The sequence below is a fragment of the Procambarus clarkii genome, chromosome 60, assembly GCF_040958095.1.
Source record: "Procambarus clarkii isolate CNS0578487 chromosome 60, FALCON_Pclarkii_2.0, whole genome shotgun sequence".
Lineage (NCBI taxonomy): Eukaryota > Metazoa > Arthropoda > Malacostraca > Decapoda > Cambaridae > Procambarus > Procambarus clarkii.
In genome coordinates, this window is record NC_091209.1 from 12694228 (window position 1) to 12704227 (window position 10000).

The 10000-nt window shown below is 46.1% G+C and overlaps 1 protein-coding gene and 1 non-coding gene across 3 annotated transcripts in view; one reads left to right on the plus strand and one right to left on the minus strand.

Moving 5' to 3' along the window:
* Positions 1 to 10000, plus strand: part of LOC123749350 (discoidin domain-containing receptor 2) — an 89205-nt gene that overhangs the window by 68200 nt on the left and 11005 nt on the right. The gene's annotated exons all lie outside the window — the stretch shown is intronic.
* Positions 7419 to 7500, minus strand: TRNAL-AAG (transfer RNA leucine (anticodon AAG)). The gene has a single exon. It is a non-coding gene; the product is annotated as a tRNA-Leu (tRNA).

The following is a 10000-nucleotide window of genomic DNA, read 5'->3' on the forward strand; positions in this document are numbered from 1 at the left end:
CCTTCCAAGACGCAGCCCTGACCTCAGAGACGCAGCCCAGCCTTCCAAGACGCAGCCCTGACCTCAGAGACGCAGCCCAGCCTTCCAAGACGCAGCCCTGACCTCAGAGACGCAGCCCAGCCTTCCAAGACGCAGCCCTGACCTCAGAGACGCAGTCCAGCCTTCCAAGACGCAACATAACCTTCCCAAGACCTCACATAGCCCTCTTAAGCCCCCACACAACCCTCCAAGACCCCCACAAAGCCCTCTTAAGATGCCACACACAGTAACCCTCCCAGAAAGGTGGGCCTTGAGGTCTTAACAGAATGACGTAAATAGTCAAGGCGCTCCCCGCACCTCTTAATGAGGGAAATACAGTTAAACCCAAACCCTCAGCGCCAAACTCCCGTGGCAAATGAAGCACTGCAAACCCGTCTTTAGGACGTCCGGTCCAATATCGCTCAGGCGCTCAACGAGGTGTTGAAGATTGCCAAATCGTTCCCAGGCACCTTAAGAAGCCTTCAGTAAATATTGATCAAGGCTTCGCTAGCTGTTCGTAGATGGTCTCAAGAGGTTCCTGGGGAAAAAAGTGGAGCCGAGCTGCCCTTTGGGCAAGAACACGAGCATGGCAAACTGGCGGGCAATAAATATCTCGCCCCGGAAATTAACTCCCAATTTGTAACCCTTTAAAAAGCGAGATAAACAACGAGGGTGGGTGGAGGTACAGGTGTTGGGGTGGGCAGCGGCGGAGTTGCTATATAAGGAGTCCAGGGGTCGAGTCCAGCCCTAGGTGGGCCGGCCCCGCCCACCCTCTACAACGGGGCTCTTACTGCAGCATGGAGGACACAAGAAAATGTATATATGCTGGTTAGCATTGTAAATGTCTGGCCACGTCTGTGGTAGAAAATAATAATAATAAACAAACTGGAGCTTTCATTTTTCACTAGAAATAGTGAAGGTTCGTGTTTATAAGATATACATTAAGGAAACTGCACAAGGCCTACTCCGGCTATCACAAGATTAAGACACCGATATTTTTACGTTACTACGCTCCAACAACGCTACACGTAGTAAGAAATAACGCAGTGGTTACGTTATGTGTTTGATGGGATTGGTCCATACCAGGCAGCTCCCATTTATATCCCCGTAAAGTCATTCATATATGTCTAACCTACGCTTGAAACAATGCCGTGATCACACACGTACTGTGTCTGGCCAGGTATCCTTACACCTGAGATCTGTGTCCGTTTGGCAGTAACGCTTCATTTCCTAGTTTTTTTGCAACCAACCACTTGGGCTGGACGGTAGAGCGATGGTCTCGCTTCCTGCAGGTCGGCGTTCAATCCCCGATCGTCCAAGAAGTGGTTGGGCACCATTCCTTTCCCCCCAAATCCCAAATCCTTATCCTGACCCCCTTCCCAGTGCTATACAGTCGTAATGACTTGGCGCTTTCTCCTGAAAATTCCCTTCCCTTCCTGATAGAAAAACTTTGATAGAAAATCAAATTGACGTTTTAAAATATTCTTTGTTTGCTTGTTTTGGTTTCAGTGAACTCCAGTCAACGTGTTCTCTCACGTAATGCGTCGCTTTCTCAACGGAGTCGACCAACCCGTTAAACATGCCAAATGTTTGTAAACATTAAAGCCTCGTAATGCTGACGTTTCCTATCCATCGGCCTCGATAGGTTAAGTGGGTTGCTGGGGTTCGTACGTTCCTGGTTAAACAATGTTCTTAAACATATTCTTAGAGGGCACTAAGACACTGATGACTGAACCACTATGATGTCTTCACGCCCGGTCTAATCACCAGGTTCACAAAGCAGTTACGCAAGTACTTAAGAACGTGTACATCTTTCCTCAATCTTTGACGGCTTTGGTTACATTTATTAAACAGTTTGCAAGCATGAAAACTTCCCAATCAACTGTTGTTATGTTTAACAGATCTCTAACCCTGTCCATGGAGGACAGAAGAAAATGTATATATGCTGGTTAGCATTATAAATGTGTGGCCACGTCTGTGGTAGAAAATAATAATAATAAAAAAAACTGTTGTTATTGTTATAAACAGCCTCCTGGTGCTTCAGATCTCATTAGCTGTTTAATAATTGTAAACAAAGCCGGCAAAGATTGAGGAAAAATGGACAGGTTCGTAAGTGCTGGCGTAACTGCTTCGTGAATCTGGCCCCAGGTTGCCGATGACCTCGATCATGATGTGACCCTTGACCTGTCGAAGCCTTGAGGTCGTTCACACCACTCACCGGCCTTATATAGTGAGCTTTACATGACTCTTGACCTAAGGGTCGTTCGCACCACTCACGGGGCTTATAGTGACCTTTGACCTGTCTATAGGCGTTGAGGTCCTTCACACCACCTACTAGACTTGGTGACCTCTACGCGATCCTTGACCTGAACACGTTCACACCACCACGAACCACTTTTGGTCCGTCAGTGACCTTGATCTAACCTTTGACCTCACCATGGAAGTTTCTGCAAATCCTTCTACGAAAACGTAGTCTTAGGAAATGTCAATCACGAATGGATGGAATGTTTCCTTAACCATAATTTTCCTTCCTTTTCCACTTTGTATTTCTCTATTCCTCCTTCTCTTTCATTTTCCTCATGTTCCTATTCCTTCTTGTTCCTATTTCTTCCTCATATACTCTTCTTTCAGAAGTCTGCTTCCATTTACACTTTGCTTCATTTCGAAAAAGATATTAAACAACAGCAGCACAACATAAATGGAATACTTGTTAAAATGTTGACCAGACCACACACTAGAAGTTGAAGGGACGACGACGTTTCGGTCCGTCCTGGACCATTCTCAAGTCGATTGTCGACTTGACTTGAGATTCGACTTGAGAATGGTCCAGGACGGACCGAAACGTCGTCGTCCCTTCAACTTCTAGTGTGTGGTCTGGTCAACATACTTCAGCCACGTTATTGTGACTCATCGCCTTGTTAAAATGTTCCCGACTGTGTTTTGGAGGCGTCTACAGACGTCATCTCCTCCCAACGTCTCAACAACGTAAGATCACACTAGGGGGAAGTGAGGACTCTTCACAACCCTGGGAACACAAACCGAAACTGTCTCTTATTTTCCGCTTGTTACAACTTGTAATAAAGTTGTTACATCTTGGCTTAACGTGTTTATGACGTATTAGAACGTTGTTACAACTTGCTATATTGGTTGTTATAATTAGTTAGGTGTTAAAACTTGTTCGAACGTTGTACCAACGTCGTAGTTTCGGTGTGTGTTTGTCGGGAACGTCTCAGCAACGTATCTCTACGCTACTGTTACCATCTTTAATAACAAGAATGTTCGCAGGAGCCTCCACTGGGCGTGCTCGTCCAGGATACATATAGAGACAATATTCTCGTTCAAAAACACAAAAATAAAATATCTCAGGTATTGGTCATTTGGATTCCTTAATTTTGAAATATTTTCATTACCCGGTGTTTACGAAAACATTTCGTCGTGTTATATTATTCTTGTTTGTATGCGACATATTCTGATAATTTTGTATATATATATATATATATATATATATATATATATATATATATATATATATATATATGTCGTACCTAGTAGCCAGAACTCACTTTTTGGCCTACTATTCAAGGCCCGATTTGCCTAATAAGCCAAGTTTTCCTTAATTAATATATTTTTTCTAATTTTTTTCTTATGAAATGATAAAGCTACCTATTTCATTATGTATGAGGTCAATTTTATTTTATTGGAGTTAAAATTAACGTAGATATATGACCGAACCTAACCAACCCTACCTAACCTAACCTAACCTATCTTTATAGGTTAGGTTAGGTTAGGTAGCCGAAAAAGTTAGGTTAGGTTAGGTTAGGTAAGTTAGGTCGTCGAAAAAACATTAATTCAAGAAAACTTGGCTTATTAGGCAAATCGGGCCTTGCATAGTAGGCTGAGAAGTGCGTTCTGGCTACTAGGTACGACATATATATATATATATATATATATATATATATATATATAGATAGATAGATAGATAGATAGATAGATAGATAGATAGATAGATATATAGATAGATAGATAGATAGATAGATAGATAGATAGATAGATAGATAGATATATAGATAGATAGATAGATAGATAGATAGATAGATAGGTCTTCCTTATGGTTATCTGCGAATATTTAGACTTTTCTTACACTTGGGCTTATTTTCAAGGAAGATTCCTAATGTTGCTGGCCATTTTGCCTTGTCTTAATGTCCATTTATTTCTTATATTCCTTTTCTTGATGTTTCTGTCCCTGTTCTTGCTGTTAGTATTAATATTTCCTATTATTAATATCTTCTATCTCTTATTATAAGCAATTCGGTAATATACAACTTCAACAAATATTTTTTACCTCATACAATAGACAGTATTTCCAACCATCTCCCTCGAGGGTGGGAGCGTTTCCTCTCCTGCCTGATGGGAGTCTAATTGCCTCGAACAACGACCTTAAATGCTGTAAAAAATGACTTAATTACCGTAGCAAGCACCTGAGAGCCTCTAACGAGCTGAATGCTAAGCTTGCAATTAGGATAGCCAGAGATCCCCATTACAATGATATTGCCAAGAAAAAACTGAGCTCTGTGCTACTTTCAGGGGGAAACAGGAGAAGCAAAAAATGGCATCACAGAGCAGTCTGCTACCTTGAAGAGCTTCACCTGCTTGAGCAAGCCCGTGAGCTCCTGCCTGTAGAGAGGTTACCTCCCTGGGAGGATGACTCATGCAAGATCATCATCAATGAAATGGCAATGAAAAAATCCAACATGATACCACAAGAAATGAGGCACAAGTATCTCGAGGACATTTATAAAGAAGCCGGAGATGAACTAGATCAAATCTACACTGACGGGTCATCTAATCCTATCAATGGCAGGGCTGGTGCAGCATACACGGTAATCAAGGATAATACCTTCCAACGCAGAAATGAAGAAAAAGCACGTATTGAGAACTATGCCTCTTCAACGCAAGCAGAGCTAACTGCCATTGTTATGGCGTTAAGGTTTCTTGAACGGAACACTAATGGTGCAGTGATTTGCACCGATTCAAAAGCAGCACTGCAAAGCCTAAGTAAAAATCAGGCAGAAAATCTTGCAATAGTCGCTGAAATCAAGAGAGCTGTGAGAGTACTTACCAATCAGGGAAGAGTCATCAAGTTTCTGTGGATCCCCTCCCATGTTGGAATATGTGGGAATGAACGAGCAGATGTGCTGGCTGCTGAAGGCGCTGAAGGAGACCATATTGAATACTTCATACCCAAGACTCAACTACAAATTAGAGGTATTATCAGGCAACATCACCGTGACAAGGTAACTGAGGAAAGGAGGATAGAAGCACAAACCAGTGAATCTGTACGATGGTACAACATGGTTGCAGCTGGCAATCCCAATCAGTATGGCCGAAGAGGAGGACGACGAGTGAGAGAATCTGTAATAGCGAGAATCCGTCTTGGATACAAATATCCATGGAGATTTGGAATGGAAACAACAGTTGATCAGCGAAGTTGCAGAATCTGTGGTGAGAGTGATGGACACCGCCTTGACCACTATCTACGTGAATGTGAACACCTGAGAGACATTAGGAATAACTGTAGAATAATAAACCCCACATTGTTTGAGTTAGGAAAACACTATTTGTCAAATATTGATACTGTTCTTAAAAGATTTCCCCATTTTGCACCCGCAAGATAACGTAAGCTTTTAAGGGTTGATAAATGTTAATCTTCTTGTTTGAGGAGCTGTTCACTTGAGACAGTTAAGCAAGTCCCAGCTGTGTCTGGGTACAAGTGACAGGATGAACAACCCAGCGGGTTTTCTTCCTATTGGGGAGTGTTGTACATTCTGCTATGGCGGTATGTTCACTCACAAGATGAGTGGCGCTGCCCAATAAACTCGCCCCTCGGGGCAAAATTTAAAAAAATTTAAAAATGAGGGGGAGAGAGGGAGAGAGAGAGAGAGAGAGAGAGAGAGAGAGAGAGAGAGAGAGAGAGAGAGAGAGAGAGAGAGAGAGAGAGAGAGAGAGAGAGAGAGAGAGAGAGAGAGCCAGTATAAACGGAGGAGACAGTCAGACAAACAGTAGGCCACCAACGGAGCCAACGGACAGGCTGGGGGGGGGGGAGGGGGGGATCCATGCCAGCATCAGCAAACCACTGTAAATAACGATTCAGACGTTACCCACCCCGTTGTTTATTTTGTTTACGAGTCCATTGTTTGTGTGGAGTGAGAGTGAGGTGAGAGGAGGGAGGGAGGTAGAGGTGAGAGAGAGAGAGGGTGAGAACGAGGAGGGATCAGTTACCTTCAGAGAGAGTGAGAGAGAGAGAGAGAGAGAGAGAGAGAGAGAGAGAGAGAGAGAGAGAGAGAGAGAGAGAGAGAGAGAGAGAGAGAGAGAGAGAGAGAGAGAGAGAGAGAGAGAGAGAGAGAGAGAGAGAGAGAGGGGGGGGGGGGTGAGGGGGGGGGATCAGTCTCCCACAGAGTGGGGGCAAAACAGGGGGTGAGTGAAGGTACAGTTCATTTCACCCTGACGTACATATGACGTTATCTGATGCGGGGCATAACCGATGCCCTTCAGAGCGCTTCTCAAGTTTTCCCTTCACACATTGTTCGTTTTCTGTTGCAATTATGTATTCAAAAGTTAGGGGGAGTTTGTGAGATTGTTTATCTATTCGTGAGTTGTTAATTCGTGAGTGGTTGTTGCTCGTGTGTGGTTGTTGCTCGTGTGTGGTTGTTGCTCGTGTGTGGTTGTGGCTCGTGTGTGGTTGTGGCTCGTGTGTGGTTGTGGCTCGTGTGTGGTTGTGGCTCGTGTGTGGTTGTGGCTCGTGTGTGGTTGTGGCTCGTGTGTGGTTGTTGCTCGTGTGTGGTTGTGGCTCGTGTGTGGTTTGGCTCGTGTGTGGTTGTGGCTCGTGTGTGGTTGTGGCTCGTGTGTGGTTGTGGCTCGTGTGTGGTTGTGGCTCGTGTGTGGTTTGGCTCGTGTGTGGTTTGGCTCGTGTGTGGTTGTGGATTCGTGTGGATTCACCTAGTTGTTCTTGCGGGGGTTGAGCTCTGCTCTTTCGACCCACCTCTCAACTGTAACTATCTTGAGGTTATCTTGAGATGATTTCGGAGCTTAGCGTCCCCGCGGCCCGGTCCTCGACGAGGCCTCCTTTTTGTTACACATCCCCAGGAAGCAGCCCATAGCAGCTGTCTAACTCCCAGGTACCTATTAACTGCTAGGTAACAGGGGCATCAGGGTGAATGAAACTGCCCATTGTTTCTGCTTGGTCTGGGAACTGAACCCCTGGCCACAGAATTATGAGTCCTGCGCGCTGTCTGTTCAGCTACCAGACCCTCCAACACTTACTGGTATTAATTTCAGGGAGTCATTTCTCGAGCCTGGCAGTGATTTCAGCTTTTAAACTTTCAGACTCTACGCAAAATCCTTGGCAGCGGTGGGATTCGAACCCACGCCTCCGAAGAGACTGGTGCCTTAAACCAGCGCCTTAGACCGCTCGGCCACGCTACCGTACATGTGTTTTGATGCGTGTGTAATTATTGATTCGGTAATAATTCAGTTTTAATTGATTACTACTGACATTACTATCATTAATTTGTAATTGTTGTATTGTGTTTGTGTAATAATGACACGTTCCAATGTGTGAGGTGTGATGTTCAGATGTTATCTCATGTTGATGGCTTATGTTCGCCGTTTAAGAGAGAGAGAGAGAGAGAGAGAGAGAGAGAGAGAGAGAGAGAGAGAGAGAGAGAGAGAGAGAGAGAGAGAGAGAGAGAGAGAGAGAGAGAGAGAGAGAGAGAGAGAGAGACAGACAGAGAGAGAGACAGACAGACAGACAGAGAGAGAGAGACAGAGAGAGACAGAGAGAGAGAATAATAAACATTGAGACGGAGAGTGAACCCGTAAACAACCAAACCACTTACAACTGACCACCAAGATACCGGATTCAGATCCCCTTCTTAACACAAGTACGAAAGAAACTCTATTTCTCAAAGCATCAGAAGCGATGTAATCTATAGTTTTTGTTATGTGATGTAATTCATGCTCTTAAGCGTTCCGAGCCCACGTTAATGTGATAATTGAATAATTCCAACCACCTCCCTCATTCCATACAAGGAGATTATCTGGTATTGTGAGAGTGAAGTCGTGGGTGATAATCAAGGAACGGTCTCCATCACCCTACTGTGATTAATAGTCTAGAGATACTAGGGAATTATCTATGACCCCTGCACGCCCACACCCGTGATCCCAGCACGCCCACGCCTACGCCCGGGGGTCAGTCTGCCGCCCTCCTCACCCCTGGCCAGTGTCCACACCCATGACCTCTTGGATATAGCAGGTTCTGGGTGATCCACAACCCATGACTACGCCCCATGGCTCACAATTAGCGACCTTGGATGTGGGCTCCACGTTCACGCCTCCAGCTAGCATCCCACACCAGAGCCCTAAACCCTCGGGTTAACACGCCCACGACCCACACACGCCCACGACCCACGACCCACACACGCCCACGACCCACGACCCACCCATGACCGTCGACAAGCACACACCTACGCCCATATTTTATTCTGCACCAGACCTCCTGCCCATAATGGTGGCGAGAACCACACCTAATACCCAGCAACCACACACAATGCTACCATAGTTGTTTAACGGTCCCGCCTCTCGTTACTTTGATGCAACGTTGCAGCAACGTTGTTATTGCAACATGTGGAGGGATCCCCTACCTTGGTACATACATGTGAAGTAAAGAACACTCGAGAGATTTCATTTAGTGGCAGGTGTGGCCCAACTCACAGGTGTGGACCAACTCACAGGTGTGTCCCAACTCACAGGTGTGTCCCAACTCACAGGCGTGGCCCAGCTCACAGGTGTGTGTCCCAACTCACAGGTGTGTCCCAACTCACAGGTGTGTCCCAATTCATATGTGCCAAACACAAGACTCTCAGGATACTCTGTGTGTGGGGCCTAGTCAGGTTTAATATTACGCGGCTCAAATTATACCCTTCAAACGGTACCAAACAGTTATGAAAAGATCACGGGGGCCACCAGGCACATCACAGGGGCACCAGGCACATCACGGGGACACCAAGAACACCACAGGGCCACCAAGAACATCACAGGAACACCAAGAACATCACAGGGGCACCTAGAACATCACAGGGGCACCTAGAACACCACAGGGCCACCAAGAACATCACAGGGCCACCAAGAACACCACAGGGCCACCAAGAACACCACAGGGCCACCAAGAACATCACAGGGCCACCAAGAACACCACAGGGCCACCAAGAACACCACAGGGCCACCAAGAACACCACAGGGCCACCAAGAACACCACAGGGCCACCAAGAACATCACAGGGCCACCAAGAACACCACAGGGCCACCAAGAACACCACAGGGCCACCAAGAACATCACAGGAACACCAAGAACACCACAGGGCCACCAAGAACATCACAGGGCCACCAAGAACATCACAGGGACACCAAGAACATCACAGGGCCACCAAGAACATCACAGGGACACCAAGAACATCACAGGGGCACCAAGAACATCACAGGGCCACCAAGAACATCACAGGGGCACCAAGAACACCACAGGGCCACCAAGAACATCACAGGGACACCAAGAACATCACAGGGGCACCAGGCACATCACAGGAACACCAAGAACACCACAGGGCCACCAGGCACATCACAGGGACACCAAGAACATCACAGGGCCACCAAGAACATCACAGGGCCACCAGGCACATCACAGGGACACCAAGAACATCACAGGAACACCATGAACATCACAGGGGACACCAAGAACATCACAGGGGCACCTAGAACATCACAGGGCCACCAAGAACATCACAGGGGACACCAGGCACATCACAGGGCCACCAAGAACATCACAGGAACACCATGAACATCACAGGGGACACCAAGAACATCACAGGGGACACCAGGCACATCACAGGGACACCAAGAACATCACAGGGCCACCAAGAACATCACAGGAA